This window comes from Protopterus annectens, chromosome 4.part1 (genome assembly GCF_019279795.1).
Source record: "Protopterus annectens isolate FY-2018-M chromosome 4.part1, PAN1.0, whole genome shotgun sequence".
NCBI classification, from domain to species: domain Eukaryota; kingdom Metazoa; phylum Chordata; order Ceratodontiformes; family Protopteridae; genus Protopterus; species Protopterus annectens.
Window position 1 is genome coordinate 958,954,629 of NC_056734.1, and position 18,393 is coordinate 958,973,021.

At 39.1% G+C, this 18,393-nt stretch overlaps 1 protein-coding gene across 1 annotated transcript in view; it reads right to left on the reverse strand.

The window, feature by feature from the left end:
• PRSS56 (serine protease 56) overlaps positions 1 to 18,393 on the reverse strand; it is a 2,212,799-nt gene that overhangs the window by 2,024,101 nt on the left and 170,305 nt on the right. The window lies entirely within an intron of this gene.

Sequence of the window (18,393 nt, forward strand, 5' to 3'; positions counted from 1 at the left end):
TATTGTGGATAACTTGTAAAGTTTATCACAGGAGGAATTGAAAGCACAACTACAAATGGTTAAAACTTTCTCAAATGATACAAGACTGACATTTGGTCTTGATAAATGTGCAAAAGCAACATTTAAAACAGGAAAGTTTCAGCATCAAGAAATTATCAACCTGGGGCAGGAATGAGAGAAAAAGGAGCTTGAGCAGGAAGGAGTGTAGAAATATCTGGGAATAGATGAAGGATGACCAGTAAAACATGAACAAATGTGTCTAAAACTCAGTAAGGAAGACGTCAGAAGACTAAAACTAATATTGAAAACTGCCTTATCATCTAAGAATAAAGTCCAACCTATAGAACAATGTTCTAAATTACAGTTATGAAGTGACTGACTGGCCCCAAAAATTATTGCATCAATTGGTCTTTAAAACAAGAAAAATGCTTTATGCTAATCAAATGATATATAAAAATCAGTGTAGACCAAGATTATATACTCCCCACTCTGAAGGAGGTATGAGCGTCCTCAAAACTGATTGCATGTATAGATCTGCAATCATGAGAATGCATACATTATCTGCTGACCTTACCAAATCCAAAGACAGTTGAACTTTCAAAACATGAGAAGTCATCTAAAATGACATCTTTGTTTAGTTTAGCAGAAGCATTACAGCATCAAGCTGGAATGGAAATCAAACCAGACGTAGATAAAAAATCAGACAGTAGTGGAATGAGCCTAAAAAAAAAAGAATATAATGAAAAGGATCAAATGAGAAGGAAAGAAAATTGTAAAAAACAAGTAGCATATGCAGAAATCTAAAGAAACAATCATATGTTGACTTTAATGATTTGATGCAGTAATGGTTAAGGAGAGCAGAACTGAAACCAAAAGATGAAAGGCTAATTTACAGTTGAGCCCAGGATCCTGGAGTATGAATATATTGGTTTACAAAATCCATTGAAATGGCGGCAGAAACCAACATATGTAGGTTCTGTAAAAAAGAACAGGAAACAGTCACACATCTTGCTGCTGGGTGTGATACACCCATGACAAAAACACTAAATCATTAAAAAGGCTATTATGTTATGAAGGTAATAAAAAGATGGGGATATATCCCCATAGACAAGGGACTTTTCCCTGCAGACATTGTAACCAGTTTATGTATATGGTATGTGACAACAAGTTTGTTCATCCAGATACTGGCTATGAATATGTATTCAGACAGTATGCTGATTGTAGGATGAGGGATTTGGTATACCTAGCACAGTGTTCAGTATGTAAATCTTTCTACGTTGGTAAAACCAACAGAACCCTCAGGGAACGTGATAGAGAGCATGTATATGCTATAAATAAAGAAGATGAGGGCAATGTATTGGCTAGGCACAGTGTGAATCATGGCACGAGACATAAATTCAGGTTTAGGGTATTGGAATTGGTTAAGAAAACAGATAGACTAGGAGATGTTAAGAATTTTATGGAAGAACAGGAAAATAGATGGATAATGCGATTACAAGCACCTAGAGCACATGATCTAAATGACAAGATAACGCTAAAACCCTTTTTAGCTGCCTGATCCTTTGCACACTAGGACATATCATTTTAATAGTTGATAATATTAGTTAAGTAAAGATAGACTTTGTTATAGAACATGGGATTTTTAGTTAAATGAGTGTCTTTTTATTGGGACGCATTGTTTTATTTAATTGTCTTACTGATTGATTTATATTGTTTTTGCAGCCGACCATGATGAGATAGGTTTTTAATTAACATTTTAATAAGGTCTTTATTTGTATTTGTATATATTTTAAATATATTTATATATATTGTGGAAGTTTCAATTCATTGCTATTTATAGTTTTAATTAAATAGTAACATCATGATTATGTTTCACATTTGATTGGAAGGTAATAGGGATAATGATGTATTTAAATTAGGTGAATAACCATTGTTTTTATGAAAGTCTGAAGAAACGTTCTTTGCAATGTGAAAGTGCTCACTGTGTTTTATTTTGCTGCCTTGGTGTGTGTTATTAAAACTTTTTGATCAGCCGTGGTGTTGCCTCTTTCGTTTGTATTTGGATTACAGAAGGCTTGTATATTGAAAGGCTCAATAATATGGCAAGACTGTTGCATCTGGGACTGTGCAAACACTACAATATAGAAAGAGCTGGGAAGCACTGGAAACATGAACCACAAAACATTATATAAAATGATGGTTTATGTCTCATGGGATCACTCAGTATCAACAACAGAATAAATAGCTGCTAGAAAACTAAATATAGTACTCCATGAAAAAAAAAACAAAAGTAGCATTAATAATTGAATTGTTTATACTTAGTGATTATGTCTTATGCACAGAGAGACACAAAGTCATAAAATACTAGGATTTGCGGGGGATTATGCACAGAGAGACACAAAGTCATAAAATACTAGGATTTGCGGGGGAAATAATAGCAGTGTAGAAGAAATATAGCCATGCAGTTCCAATAGTAGAAATAATGAATCTAATAAAAATAATTTACAGTCAGACGTGTTAGCAGTATGTGTAACCCTGTATAAACTACAGAAGAAGGCAGTTCTAAGCACATTGCAGATGCTGAGAAGAGCACTCTTGGCTGACATCAAATACTGAAACAATACTAATTTCATGAACTCTAATTATCCTCTGATTTAAAAAATGGGGTCCATTCTCATCATGGTAATGCAAACTCAAAAGATTAGGAGAAATTAAGCAGAGAAAATGACTCTATTTTCTCAACATATGATTCCCATGGAATCCCAAAGTCGCCCAGTCTTATAATAACCATCAATACATTTTTTTTTTATTTCTTCAAATGAGAGTTCCTTGTAAAACATACTCTGAAATTTTGAATGCTAGCAAATTTTCAGAAAACATGCTGTTCATCTTACATTATATCTTTGCCTGTGACACTGCCTTTCTGCAAATGTATTATAACTCGTATGTTTTTAATGGGTAATTTTAGTCAGACTGTTCTGATATCCTCCTATCCCTGATTCTCCTCTAATCCCCTCTCTTTCTTGTGCGTTTTTCTTAAATTACCCATCTTCATAAATAAAAGTTCCATAATACATGTATACAACAGTTTTCACCAGCCAGCAGGCCATGCAAACTTAGTTTTTCACTGATGCAGCCTGTTCTAAAATTCCTTCATTTCTACTTCCCCATTGAATTTTACCTTCCTTCTTTTAAATAACAATCTCAAAAAGATTGATATCTTTTATATCTTTAATGCTTTGATACATAAAATACTTATGTAATTATGTTAAAAAACTCCTGAATTAATTAAAAATCAAAATAAACAATATTTCTTCTGATGGGATTTAATTGGGATCCACAGAAAAATGAAAAATCAATGCCTAATATTTATTTTTCTCTTTCCTTAGGCAAAATGAAAATACCAGCTATGTAACTTGTTAGTCCATTAAGTATTCCATTTATTAAGTAAATTTACTTCCTAAATTACATTTTGAAGGTTTTCCTAATTTTTTTTTAAATCATACCTTCCTGTTGTCTCTGAACATTCTTATCCACCAAAAGTGAGGCCTAAACCTTTTATTTCCAGTACAGTAGATTGTATACCTAGTATCCCAGCTTCGTTCCCAACCCTTTACATTTATCCTTATTTATTTGTAATCCTACTTTCCCTGAAGGACCTTCCATGTTTTCATATACGCCAATAACTGTTTATTGTAAGAAACTAGGATTAAATCATCTTCATAAACTAAAAATCATGGAAATTCTATCCCCTTAACCAACTCACATTGCCCCCTAAAATTTAACATCCATGTATTTAATTACTGCATTCATCACCAAGAATAAAAAAACTCCACTTAAGGGGCATCCCTGTCTATCTACCCTTTACATTTTGATGTCAGTACCTTCCCAACTATTTACTAACAATTATACAGCAGACCTACTGTATAGTGTATGTATCAGGCTATGCATCATGATACCAAACCCATACTGTCATAATATTTTCCATAATGGCCTATGCTCTAAGCTATCAAAGGCCTTCGATCTGTCACATACAAAAGTACATCTTCTCTTCTTGCCTGTATTTCATACACTGTATGTTTAATTTGACGATAAAAGTTCCTTAATTATCAAGCAAACCATACAATCTTGTCATAATATATCTATAATACCGTCTCTTAGTTCAACATGTAGAATTGTCATCAAAATTTTGTAATCTGTATTACATAAAGTGATAGATCTCCAGTCTTTCATAACACATTTATTGACCTTTTTCCATAGAAAAAATCATAACAGTACATTCTCTGCAATCATTATGAACCCCTGAAGTTTGTCATTCATTCAAGACATCCAAAAATACATTTTTTGTATATCACCATGGAAATATATAAAACATGAATGAGTCCACCATCCCTTGAAGAACTGTCCTTATCTACCTGTCCTAATACCATTTTAAGCTCATAAAACTCAATCTTCCTGTCAGTATTTTTTTGAAATCTACATCTATTGTTTTAAATGCCAGTATCAAAACTCTTCAGTTTTCTCACTTTTATATTACTCCTGCATATATTTTGTTGTGATAGCCATAATATTTTGCTTACCCTTTCTTTCTATTGCAGCGTCATCAATCTATAAATATTATTTTCATGTTTTGTAGCCCACCCAACTAGAAAAGGTAAAATATTTTATTTCTTTTTAAAACTATCACTGTCTATAGATTAATATCTGTACTCTTCATTTTTCCCATAAATTTCACTTTCTCTCATTAGACAATCTTGACTACATGTTTTTATGAACAAACATATTTCTGAAGTAATACTCTATATAAATACTTCTCCCTCGGATATCATTCCTTTTCACATATCTATTATTTATATATTTGACTTTAAATTCCATCCACCGGTCAGTAAAGGATGGACAAAAATCTTTCATAGATAAATGCTCTTTTCATAATGTTTTCACAATGCTCTATCAGTTTACTTTCTCCACCTATTTAGCTGTTATTTTTTAAACATTCCCCTACTGCAAGACTCCCTCCTTCATCACTCAAATCCTTTCATGTACCACAATGATCAAGAAAGCCAGTAACTTTTTTGCCTCCTGATACCTTTTTGTAACCTCTCAGAAAATAACATTAAGAAGTCTATTCTGGTCCACCATTCCTGTCTATAATATGAATACCCTTCTTTCTGATCTAACTGCAAAGTACCTATTATTAAAAGTTCCTAGGCAATTCTGATATCTTTGGTTATCTTGCCCTTTGTAAACCTTATATTATAATTGAAGTTACCTGCTATTACAGTTGGTAATTTAACTACTATATATCCCCTTACATCCGTCAAAAGATTGCATCTCTCCTCATATTTTGGACTCATATACAATGCAATTATTCTAACTATAGTGTATCTAACCACTGCATCCACTACTATCCCCCTACCTGTCCATAGTATCAAAAATATTTGAATAGTAACTATATGTTATTTATAAAAGACTGCAATACTTGAGCAGGTCTCAGTCTAATCTGTCCATATAATGCCCCCCCCCCAGACATACACACACACAATTTGCCAGCTCTATTTCCCAATGAGAACATAATCTAGTGTGTTGAAGACTTCTAAAATCATAATGTTGTTTTTCTAACTACTGTAACACTGTAATTCTTCTTCATTCACCCATATCTATGTACCTTCTTACTGTACCATTTCTTGTACTCACTCTCTGTCTTCTGATAATCCTTCCATCACTCTCTGACTAATGTCCTCTACTCTCTCCTAGTTTGTCTCCATTTCTCCTAAAACTGTACTATTCACTTTCTGCTCACACTCTGTCTATTTTTTTCTCTTTGCAGTTTGCTCGGGGCATCCACAAGCCTCGGGATCACACCCCACCCCCATCTTTGGCTCTTAAGCAAAGTTTCATCAAAAGCTCAAACCAGCCCTGGGAAATCTCAACTTTTATACACAAGCCTTCCTTTACAATTAATCATTAGGTGAATGTCATTGAATTGTTTTTAACAATGTTCTCTTACTTTGTGGCTATCTTTGTGAAGTGAGCACAGCTGCACTGAGCTCCATTCAGCTTCCAAGTTGGAGAGCTTTAATCGTCAGCCACTATGTAGCAACATACTCTACTAATTATATAAGATCCTTATTTCCTCTGCATGCAAACAGGTGAGCTCCAAAGTCTAAGATTAATACTATTCCAAAACAAAACTTTAGTTCAGTCTCAATTCCCATAGCTCTACTCATCCTTAAAGAGCTTGCTAGCAACATTTGCTACTAGACAAACAGCTACTGATTATTTTTTTACCTTTCTTGCGCATCAGGTGTAGCCCTGCTATGCTCGGGCTCACTTCGATCACCTCCCACCACCATTCCTGTCCACCCCCATATCATTTCCTTTATATCTAACCATTGTGTAGCAAAACACAAGCCTCCTAACTTCCCTTAAGGACTCCTCTTGAACCTCTTGTAAGAACAGATCCAAAAACAAACAAAACAGAGTCCAAACTGGCCATAATCTTTTATTATAAAACGTAAGCGCTTTCAGGTTAAAAACCCTTCATCACATAAAGGGTTTTTTAACCTGAAAGCGCTTACGTTTTATAATAAAAGATTACGGCCAGTTTGGACTCTGTTTCATTTGTTTTTGGATCTGTTATATCTAACCATTGTTAACACCCACTCTGCACTCTACTTCCCCTTCCTGTTCTCCACTCAAACCATAACGTACTCTCCCCTCTCCCACACTACACTTGCAAACTAGTACTTCTTCCTCCTTCCACTACCCACATTACTCTTATCCCCTCTACTCAAACATCACCTAAGCAACACATAGCTACCTGCAAAATAAACCTACTAACAACCCAATCACAAATTTCAGTACTCTAGCACTCAATACTCTTACCAATCATGCCTTTGTCTACTTCTCTTTTTCTTGTACTACCTCCATTACTCCTCCTTCACACTCTCACCTAATTTAATATCCAGTTATCTCTGATCCTCAAAGTTCCTACAATACCTCATACTAGTGATACCTCATCTCCATATCATTCATTTGCTGTCTTTGCTTCTATCTTTTCTACTGAAACTCCTCTTCCTAAAATCAAAATCCCCCCACCTACACCACATTCCCTAAAAACTAAACAAAATATTTTATCTTCAGCTTATACCAATATAATTGACATTACTACCCTAATGTTCTTCTACTTGCAGGATATATTCATCCCAATCCAGGTCCCAATCAACACAACACAACTCCACCTATAATTATAGTCCCACTAACCTATACACCTCTGCCTCCCCAAACAAACAAATCTCCTTTTACTCAATAAACACTAGAAGCATATTAAACAAGGTTAGTGAAGTTCATGTTTGGATCTCTAGCCACACCCCTGATGTTATCACCCTAACAGAAACTTGGCTAAAACCCCAGCACCATGACAAAGACTATAGTACACTGTGCCTTGACCGCCAAAAGAAAAAGGGTAGTGTAATTGCCATTGTTTACTCTAACCACCTTATTCTGACAACTCCTAATAAAACCATCCCATCCTTTTCCCCTGCTGAAATACTGACAGCCAACTTTGTACTTAACACCCATACCACCATCACAATGGTAAGAATCTACATCCCCCCAGGGGATAACTTGCCCCCCCCCCCCCCGCTGGAAAACATACTCTCATACTTCTCTCAACATATTCCTAATGAAACCATTATTCTTGGAGGTCAGTATTAATTGGTTAACTCTCTGTAGCCCAAATTCTTCCTTACACATCAACTTGTACGGCTTTACTCAACTAATCACTGATGCCACCCATACCAACAACTCTCATACACACAGCACCCTTATCGACTGGATTCTAGTCTCTCATCCCTCTATCACAATACTGAAAACCTTCCTAACACACTAAGTGATCACTCCCCAATAAAAGTCCTTGGATACATCCCTCACTTTACTACTTTAGCATAGATTTATCACATACTGCAAGCTTACTAACTTCCACCCTGACATCTTTAAATCTCTTCTCTCTAAAGTTAACTGGAATTTCCTTACCCAACTCCCCCTTGATGATGCTGTCCTGTCTTTCAACTCCACCTTTTTCAGTATTCTTGACTCACTTGCCCCATCCTGCACAGTCCGTGTTAAATCTAATATATCTCCATGGCTAGCACCTTCCACCAGCATCCTAATGAAAAATAGAGACAGAGCATAGAAAAAATGGACCAAAATAAAGCTCTTTGCAGACTTGCTAAAATACACAGAACTTAGAAATCTGACCAAAAAGTATGTTAATAAAGATAAAAGAGACTTCTACTATAATCCACCCTCAGTCTTAAACTCTAACCCCCCAAAATTTTGGAACTCATTAAACCACATACTATATCCGGATGGTCCCTGCTCCCCCAATCCTTGTCCTGATAAGACTCCCAAAGATACTGCCTCCACCTTCAACACATATTTCATTGACTCTATATTCAAACTATTCAATCCCAGTGCCAACACATCTTCCTTTAATAATATTTCAAACCACTCTCTATCAAATCCCACTGTACTCTCATCAAAATGTTTCCCTCAAACCTGTACCCACTAGCTACATCAAATCCCTACTCTCTCAACTCAAATCTTGCTCAGCTTCTACCAACAATATTCCTTTCCTTTTCTTTCAGTTAGCTGCTGAATCTTACTCTCCCTGTATCTATCTTAATCAACTGCTCCATTTCAGAGTCCAAAGTCCCTTCCATATGGAAACAATTCTTCACTCTACCAAAACATAAAGGAGGTAACTCCACAGACATCACTAATTTTAGACCAATTGCTATCCTCTCTCCTCTCTCTAAAGTTCTAGAAAAATGCATACCAACTCTTTTGCTCAATGTTTTCTGGAATTCATAAATTCTAATGACTTGGATCAACTTATCCACACCCCCCACCAGGGGCAGCAATATCCTAGACCTGGTCATTACCAACATGGGCAACCGGTGTTCCACACCAGAGGTTAAGTCCTCGTTGGTCAGATCCGACCACAAGCTAATCACCCTAGACATTCACATCCCGCTCTCACCCTACCCAATTAGGGAAACTACAGTAAAAAATTTCTCCAAAGCCAACTTCACACTTCTTAAGACAGAAGTGGTAAACTTCATGACACCCATGCAGATGGACAATAGAGGTATGATTGCTGAATCCTACACAAATGCACTTTATAAGCACTTACATGAGTGCATGGATCATGCAATCCCTAACAGAACCAAGATGCTATCCTCCATAAAAAGAAAGCCAATCTGGTGGTCCCCTGCCATAAACAAACTCTACAACAGAAGAAAGAAACTGTTGCAAAAAAAGAGTAAAATCCCATGATTGGAGGAACTCCCTTGTCAGCCGCACTAAGAAGCTGAAATACCTCAAAAAATTCTCCAAAGCTTGTTGCAAAAACAAAATTGCCACTGCTTCTAAAGACAACCACAAAGCATCCTATAGCTATGTCAATAATCTCAATGGCAACACTCAGATCTGCTCTGAGTTACAGCACAATGGCATTAAATATACATAACCAACTGATATTGCCAACATCCTGGTAGATAGGTTCAGTGCTAACTTTATCCCCCTCTCACCCCCTAAAGAGCCCATCTCTACACCGGAAGAATGCAAAGTTACTGTAATCATGGCTGCACAGGTAAAAACCACACTCTCCAAGCCAAGAACACAGCATCCATGGGACCTGACAACATCCCAGGCTGTGTTCTACATGATCTACAGAATGAACTGGCACCCCACCTAAGTACCATGTTCAATCATAGCCTTACCTCAGGCTTTGTGCCCACTGAATGGAGCACAGCCACGGTTGTCCCACTCCACAAAGGGGTAGCCACCACGGACCCTGGGAACTACCCCCCCATTAGCCTGATGAGCTTGGTCTGCAAGGCTATGGAACGTATCATCATGAAACTTATAAACAATGACATTAGTAATCTCAACACACTCTGGACCCCACACTGTTCAGGTTTGTAAAAGGCAGATCATGTCTTCTAAACCTGATAGACTTCTTTGAAGTGGTCACCAAAGCCGTAGGTGAGGGTAAGGTGGTTCACACAACCTATCTAGATCTCGCCAAGGCATTCAACACCATCCCCCACTCTGGAATTATAGATAAACTCAGTAAACTAGGTATAAATCCCTAGGTCACAAGATGGGTTGCCAACTGATTCACCAACAGAACCCACACTGTGAAAGTGGCAGACTCCAAATCCGACTTCAGACCAGTGACAAGTGGAGTACCACAGGATTCAGTCCTGGGTACCCTCCTGTTTGGTATCTACTTCTCTGAAGTACTGGCTAACACAGAAGGTCTTTGGCTAATGAAGTTCACAGATGACTGAACTAGGAGCCATAATAGAAAGTCCTAACAATGTGGACATCCTACAAAAGGGCCTCACTGAGACAGATGTCTGGTGTCAAAGCCATGGCCTCAAGCTCAATGCCAAAAAGTGCATTGTCATCCCTTTTGGTAAAATACCACATAGGCGGTAGTCTTCTTAACACTGAAAGTGTGATAAGAGACCTTGGAACACAGGTGGGCAGTAGCCTCTCCTTTGATAATCACATCGTCACAGTAGTCATGAAATCCTTCTATGTAGCACACCTCATCACAAAAGGTTTCTCATCCAGGAAAAAAGAGGTCATTGTTCCCCTCTGCTCGTCACTCTTTAGACCCATTATAGAGTACAATGCCCCTTTTGGTATGTACCTCAGAAGACATCTACAACAACTGAAAAGGCCACAAAGAGGATTATTGGCCTCAAACAGATGCCCTATGCAGACCGTCTCAAAAAACTCCAGCTTTACTCCGTCGCATATCGCCCACTCATTGGTGATCTCTGCCTAACATATAAAGCTATGTCAAACCCAGAGCTGTTGGACATGCTCCACTTAAAGAAATCCCAATCTCTCCGAGCTACACGCTCTAGGGACCTAAACTTTGTCACCACAGTAAACAGAACATGCCAGAGGGATAGATTCCTGTCCCAGAGACTTCCCATACTCTGGAATAAACTACCTATCTATATCAAATAAAGCTCCTCATTAGCACTCTTCAAGAAAAATCTTGATGATTGGATAGGAGATAGGAAATTCACCCCAGGGATCACCTCTGGGGCTCTGTTTGACAGGGGCACAGGAAAATAATTTTCTTGGGTGGCGAAAGCCAGGATACCTTTTTGGCTGGGCTTATATAGTCCCTAGGGCCAATAGCCTAGTACCTACCTATGAAACTATTCATAAACAAGTTATGCACTATCTACTCCCTGAAAGTCTGCTCACACCTACTTAACATGGCTTTAGACCAAAGCAAAGTACTTCTACTGCTCTACTGTCATTCCATAATACTATATCCCTTGCCAGAGATAACAACAAACTTGTCTCCTGCCTATTCTTAGATCTCTCTAAAGCTTTCAACACCATCTCTCACCCTCTCCTTCTGCACAAACTAACCAACCTTAACTTCTCCCCTGCTACTGTTGCATGGGTTTCCAACTACCTCACTGACAGATTTCAAGCAGTGAACTGGAAATCTGCACTCTCCTCTCCCAGTTAGAATGGGTGTCCCTCAGGGTTCCATCCTTGGTCCACTACTTTTCAACATCTTCACTAATCTTCTTTATTCTTCCTGTCCTCAGTCATCACTGGTCCAATATGCTAATAACTCTACTGTCATCACTATTGCTGACTCTCCTTCTGAACTCATCTCTACAACACAGTCTTCCTTTAACTCAGTAGAAAACTGGCTCTCTGATAACCTGCTTATCCTTAAACCCCCAAAAAACTAAGCTACTGCTTTTTCTTCCTAAAAACTACAACCACATTAAATCCACTTTCACAATCCTGTTCCCCAATAACACACACATTGAGATGGAAACTAGCACTAAACTCCTTGGTATCATCGACGACCAACTTAAATTCGATCTACACATTAACAACTGTATCAAGAAAACTCATCAGAAACTAGGGCTCTTCAACCACAACAAAAAGTTTCTCACCAGTGAAACTGAAGTAACTCTCTCTTATGCCTACCTCCTACCCAGTCTATTAAATGGCTCTCAAATTCTTACTTGCCTTAACTGCACACTCCTTGCCAAACTTGAATCTACTTACAACAAGATAACCAAATTTGCAGCCCATCAAACAAGTCACATCACTGTCTCTCACTAAAACACCTTAACTGGCTAGAACTACCTCACCAACTTCTTTTCCCTCAATTCCAGATCATCCACTCTATCCTTTATCAGCCTTCTTACCGTCCTACCCTATCATCTGTCATCTTCCACTATTCACCTGATAGATCCCTCCGGAGCTCTAACCTAGATCTGCTACAAATCCACAAACCTAAAACTAAGAAAGGATGTATTCTCTACAGCTATAATCCTTCCAAACTCCCACTAGAGATCAGGTTACTCAAGCAACTTAGTCGATTCAGGCTAGCCACTAAAGAATACCTGTTAAGCCAATGGACCTGACTCTGTACCCCCCCCCCCCTTAAGTAGCTTATCAACCCTAACTGCACACCTCTGTCTGCTCCCAATTTATGTAACTTTCTCTAACTCTCTAGACCTTGTCTCACATTAACTTCTCTATCCTAAGCACATTACATAATTCTTATCTGCATAATGTAAGAGTTTACGTTTGGTGACAAAACTATTGTTAGTCCTTCTGAATGATGTAGGATTCTAAATCTGACAGACAATGATTAGTTTACTGTATTAAATCCTTGTTTTTCATGTATATGTTGCTTTGAATATTTTTTGTAAACCAGTCATTGATTGTTTACTTATCTTTGTAAATGATAATCTGTAGAACATGTGGAGCTTTTCTCCCAGGGGCCTCTGCTGAAAAAGGGCTACTTAGTACAGTCGGACAAACCCGGTTAACAAATGTATAATAAAAATAAATATAAATAAATAAACTGTAACTATTAATGCATAAAATAAAACAGTAATCATTGCTTTTTATTTTACTCTTACTATCTGTGCCTTTGAGTTGTATTTTTCATTTGTCGATCCTACCTGTACTACCACTTTTCCTTCTCCTTCTTCCTACACATCCTCCATGTTAAATTTCCCTCCTTCCTCAATTTATACAAGGTACTGTCTATTGTTGCTGTCATCTCCTTCAAATACTTCTAAAAGTATTATTTAATGACTGACAGAGATTTATTTCTGCCTGTATGCCTTATACATTCATTTTGCTTTGTTTTTCTACCCAGGAAGAAGCCCTGCTGTCATTATCTTGATGCAGCTCTACATAACTCCTTTCTGACTGCTTTTCATCTTCCATTCCAGGAGAAATGTTCCTTTTGTCTTTGACAGTCAAATAATGTGTCCTTCATTACAACACTTAGTGCAGAGAAATATACATGCCATAACTGTATGCCCTTTATTCCCAAATTTATTGCATCTTCTGACCTCCAAAAAATCTTTCTTGCATTGTTTACAACACAAACACTATGTAAATGAACAATAGCATTCTGTACAGTTTTTAGTATTACACTGATTTCCAGCCACCATTCCAAATACCCATATCATCATAACATTTCTTTTACATAGGTTCATAGGTAGGTACTAGGCTATCAACCCGAGGGCCTACATAAGCCAGCAAGGTTCCCTGGCTTACGTCACCCAAGAAAGTTATTTTCCTGTGCCACTGTCGAGCAGAGACACAGAAGTGATCCCCGGGGTGTATTTCCTATTTCCCATCCACTCATCAAGATTTTTCTTTAAGAGTGCTAATGAAGAACTTTGCTTGACATAGATGTGTAGCCTGTTCCAGAGTATGGGAAGTCTCTGGGACAGGAATCTATCCATCCAGCATGTCCTGTTTATTGTGGTAACAAGGTTTAGGTCCCTAGAGCATGTAGCTCAGAAGGATTGGGATTTCTTTAGGCGTAGCATGTCCAACAGCTCTGGGTTTGACATAGCTTTATATGTTAGGCAGAGATCATCTCACAGTAGGCGATATGCTACGGAGTAAAGCTGGAGTTTTTTGAGACGGTCAGTGTTGGGCATCTGTTTGAGGCCAGTAATCCTCTTTATGAGGTACTTCTGTGGCCTTTCCAGCTGCTGCAGATGTCTTGTGAGGTACATTCCAAAAGGGGTGTTGTACTCTATAATGGGTCTAATGAGTGTGGAGTAGAGGGGAACAATGACTTCTTTTTTCCTGGATGAGAACCCTTTTATGATGAAGTGTGCCATGTAGAAGGACTTCCTGACTACTGGGGCAATGTGACTATCAAAGGACAGACTACTGTCCAACTGGGTCCCAAGGTCTCTTATCACACATTCGGTGTTAAGCAGACTGCTGTCTATGTAGTAGTTCATGGGTACAGAGTTTTTACAAAAGGGATGACAATGCATTTTTTGGCATTGAGCTTGAGGCCATGGCTCTGACACCAACCCTCTCTCTCAGCGAGGCCCTTCTGTAAGATTTCTACATCATTTGGGGACTCGACTATGGCTCCGAGTTTGCAGTCATCTGTGAACTTAGTTAGCCAGAGGCCTTCTGTGTGAGCCTGTACTTCAGAGAAGTAGAGACCAAACAGGAGAGGTCCCAGGACTGAACCCTGTGGCACTCTACTTGTCACTGCTTTGAGGTCAGATTTGGAGTCTGCAACTTTTACTGTGTGGGCTCTGTCAGTGAGCCATTTGGCAACCCATCTTGTGACGTAGGAATTTATACTTAGTTTAGTGAGTTTAGCTATAATTCCAGAATGGGGGATGGTGTTGAAGGCCTTGGCGAGGTCAAGATAGGCAGTGTGAGCCACCTTACCCTCATCTACGGCTTTGGTGACTGCCTCAAAGAAGTCGATCAGGTTCAGGAGGCATGATTTGCCTTTCACAAACCCGAACTGGGTGGGATCCAGAGTTTGGAGGTTAACAATGTCTTTGTTTATGAGTTCCATGATGATACGTTCCATGGCCTTGCAGACCAGGCTCATCAGGCTAATAGGGCGATAGTTCCCAGGATCAGTGGTTCATGTTCAATAATAGCCTTGCATCAGGCTCTGTGCCCACTGAATGGTGCACAGCAACAGTTAGCCCACTCCACAAAGGGGGGGCCACTACTGATCCCAGGAACTATCGACCTATTAGCCTGACAAGACCGGTCTGCAAGGCCATGGAACGTATCATCATGGAACTCATAAACAAAGACACTGGTAACCTCCAAACTCTGGATCCCACCCAGTTCGAGTTTGTGAAAGGCAGATCATGCCTCTTGAGCCTGATCGACTTCTTTGAGGCAGTCACCAAAGCCATAGATGAGGGTAAGCTGGTTCACACAGCCTATCTTGACCTCGCCAAGGCTTTCGACACCATCCCCCATTCTGGAATTATAGCTAAACTCACTAAACTAGGTATAAATCCCTACGTTACAAGATGGGTTGCCAAATGGCTCACTGACAGAACCCACACTGTAAAAGTTGCAGACTCCAAATCTGACCTCAAAGCAGTGACAAGTGAAATACCACAGGTTTCCATCCTGAGACCTCTCCTGTTTGGTATCTACTTCTCTGAAGTACAGGCTAACACAGAAGGCCTCCGGCTAACAATGTTCGCAGATGACTGCAAACTAGGAGTCATAGTCAAGTCCTCAAATGATGTGGACATCCTACAGAAGGGTCTCGCTGAGACAGATGCCTGGTGTCAGAGCCATGGCCTCAAGCTCAATGCCAAAAATTGCAGAGCCATCCCCTTTGGTAAAATCTCTGTACCCATGAACTACCATATAAGCAGCAATCTACTTAACACCGAATGTGTGATAAGAGACCTTGGGACCCAGGTGGACAGTAGTCTGTCCTTTGATAGTCACATCACCACAGTAGTCAGGAAGTCCTTCTACATGGCATAACTCATCATAAAAGGGTTCTCATCCAGGAAAAAAGAAATCATTGTTCCCCTCTACTCCACACTCATTAGACCCATTATAGAGTACAATGCCCCTTTTGGAATGTACCTCACAAGACATCTGCAGCAGCTGGAAAGGCCACAGAAGTACCTCACAAAGAGGATTACTGGCCTCATAAAATGCCCTATGCTGACCACCTAAAAAAACTCCAGCTTTACTCCGTAGCATATCGCCTACTGTGAGATGATCTCTGCCTAACATATAAAGCTATGTCAAACCCAGAGTTGTTGGACATGCTACACCTAAAGAAATCCCAATCCCTCAGAGCTACATGCTCTAGGGGCGTAAACCTTGTCACCACAATAAACAGGACATGCTGCAAGGATAGATTCCTGTCCCAGAGACTTCCCATACTCTGGAACAGGCTACCTATCTATGTCAAGCAAAGTTCTTCATTAGCACTCTTCAAGAAAAATCTTGATGAGTGGATGAGAAATAGGAAATACACCCCGGGGATTACTTCTGTGTCTCTGCTCGACAGTGGCACAGGAAAATAACTTTCGTAAGCCATGGAACCTTGTTGGCTGGGCTTACGTAGGCCCTTGGGCCGATAGCCTAGTACCTACCTATGAAACTATGAACTACATGAGTAATATGCTGGTGGCCCCAATAATTTAAAGAAAGTGGACCCACATTTTTACATCTTCCTTTCTCAGAAGCAAAAACAAATTCTTCTGTGAGACAGACTTTTTCAGTATCTTTTGTTTAAAATCTTTAGTTTTATACTGAGTTGTTCATAATATGCTTATATTTTAGTCACTTAATGATCTTTAAACTTGTGTTTCTAAGTAGTATACCATAGTCTTAATTGAAGTTGGAAGAATTATGTGCTATTTAGTATTTACATTTTATTCTAATCAGATATGCAAATTTTTGGCCTGATGTTCATAGGTTCATAGGTTGGTACTAGGCTATCGGCCCTAGGGCTTATACAAAACTAGCCATAACAATTCCCTGGATATTTCTTCCCACAATATTTACTTCCCTGGACCCCTCTCCTGCAGGGTGACTGACGTGATCCCTGGGGTGAATTTTCTATCTCCCATCCAATCGTCAAGGTTCCTTTTAAATAGAGCCAAGGAGGTGCTCTGCTTGACATGTATGGGTAGTCTATTCCAGAGTATGGGGAGTCTCTGGGTCAGGAACCTATCCCTCCAGCATGTTTTGTTCATTGTGATGACAAGGTTTAGATCCCTGGAGCATGTGGCTCTGAGTTCTGATATATTGTTCTTTATCTGAATGCACCATGCCTCCCATTGACTGGCAATCTCCTCATGGAAGATTCTTTAACTCTTCTAACCTCTTTGCATACCTATGTCTGTTCTTTGCTTACGTAGTAATCAGAAAATATCCAGTGTCCGTCCACATTCTCACTTTTATTCCTTAGTAATAACTCACATATGATATTCCACCATATACGCATACTGCACCATGACCCAGACCTTAGCTAGGTGAAAGAATATTGTGGTGTTAGTTACTTGTAGCAATCAGGTGTAACTCATTTGCATAGTTTGTCTTTCTAAATGAGACACACAAGTTATGCATGATCATGGGAATTAGTGTTAAATTAAAAGCATGTGGTATATTTATAGAGCCTTGATTATAACCCAGTTGATCAAAGTTTGATTAGTGGATTGCTGACGACTGGCAGTGCTGTCAGGTAGGATGGGTAGTGACTATCCTGTGGGAGGATAGACCCCAACCAGTTATGCCTATCACTCTGGTGTCATGGGACAGAGGTCTCACAAACACCAAAACCAGGGTATGGTATACAGAGGAGTATGCACTAGGGATGTCCAAGCCAATGACAAAAGCTCCTGTTCCACTAATGAGGGAAGGAGTCCCTGCAGTGATGCAGGTGTACATATAAACACCGAGGAAGATCTCAAATTGCAGATTTGAGGATGACCCTTACTGGAAGGGAAAGAATTTGCCTCTGTGCGGTTGTGGAAGCTTGATGGTTGGCAGCTGGATGGGGGCATAAAGAACAGAAAAAAATGCTATGCTTCAGTACTGATCCTCCCTAGGAAATGTAATTTAAGTAACTAAGTTCCCCTATCCCTAAAACTTGAAGGCACCTTTAATTCCTATCTCTTTTCTCAATTGCATCTTATTGTTGCACTAGAAACATAAACAAAATGTATTAAGCAGCATAGCCAGTAACTACATTTTTAAAAAACCTGCTGGTGCTCGTGGTACCTGTCTGCGGTGGAACTCTACTCTATTCTTTTACCCACCTCAGCCCGCCCCCTATGAAAGGCTCGCAACGCTAGGAGACTGCTGCTTATAAAGTCCTGAAACCTCTAGCAGTTCAAATATTTTGTCTGAATAATTTATGATACTGAAAAGGAAACAAGGTTATTATTTTTACAGTTATCCTTTCTAGGCTGGGACATAGTACTGTAGTGTAACACTCAAGAACCTGCAGCACTGACAATATCACAGTAGGCTTCCCCAAGA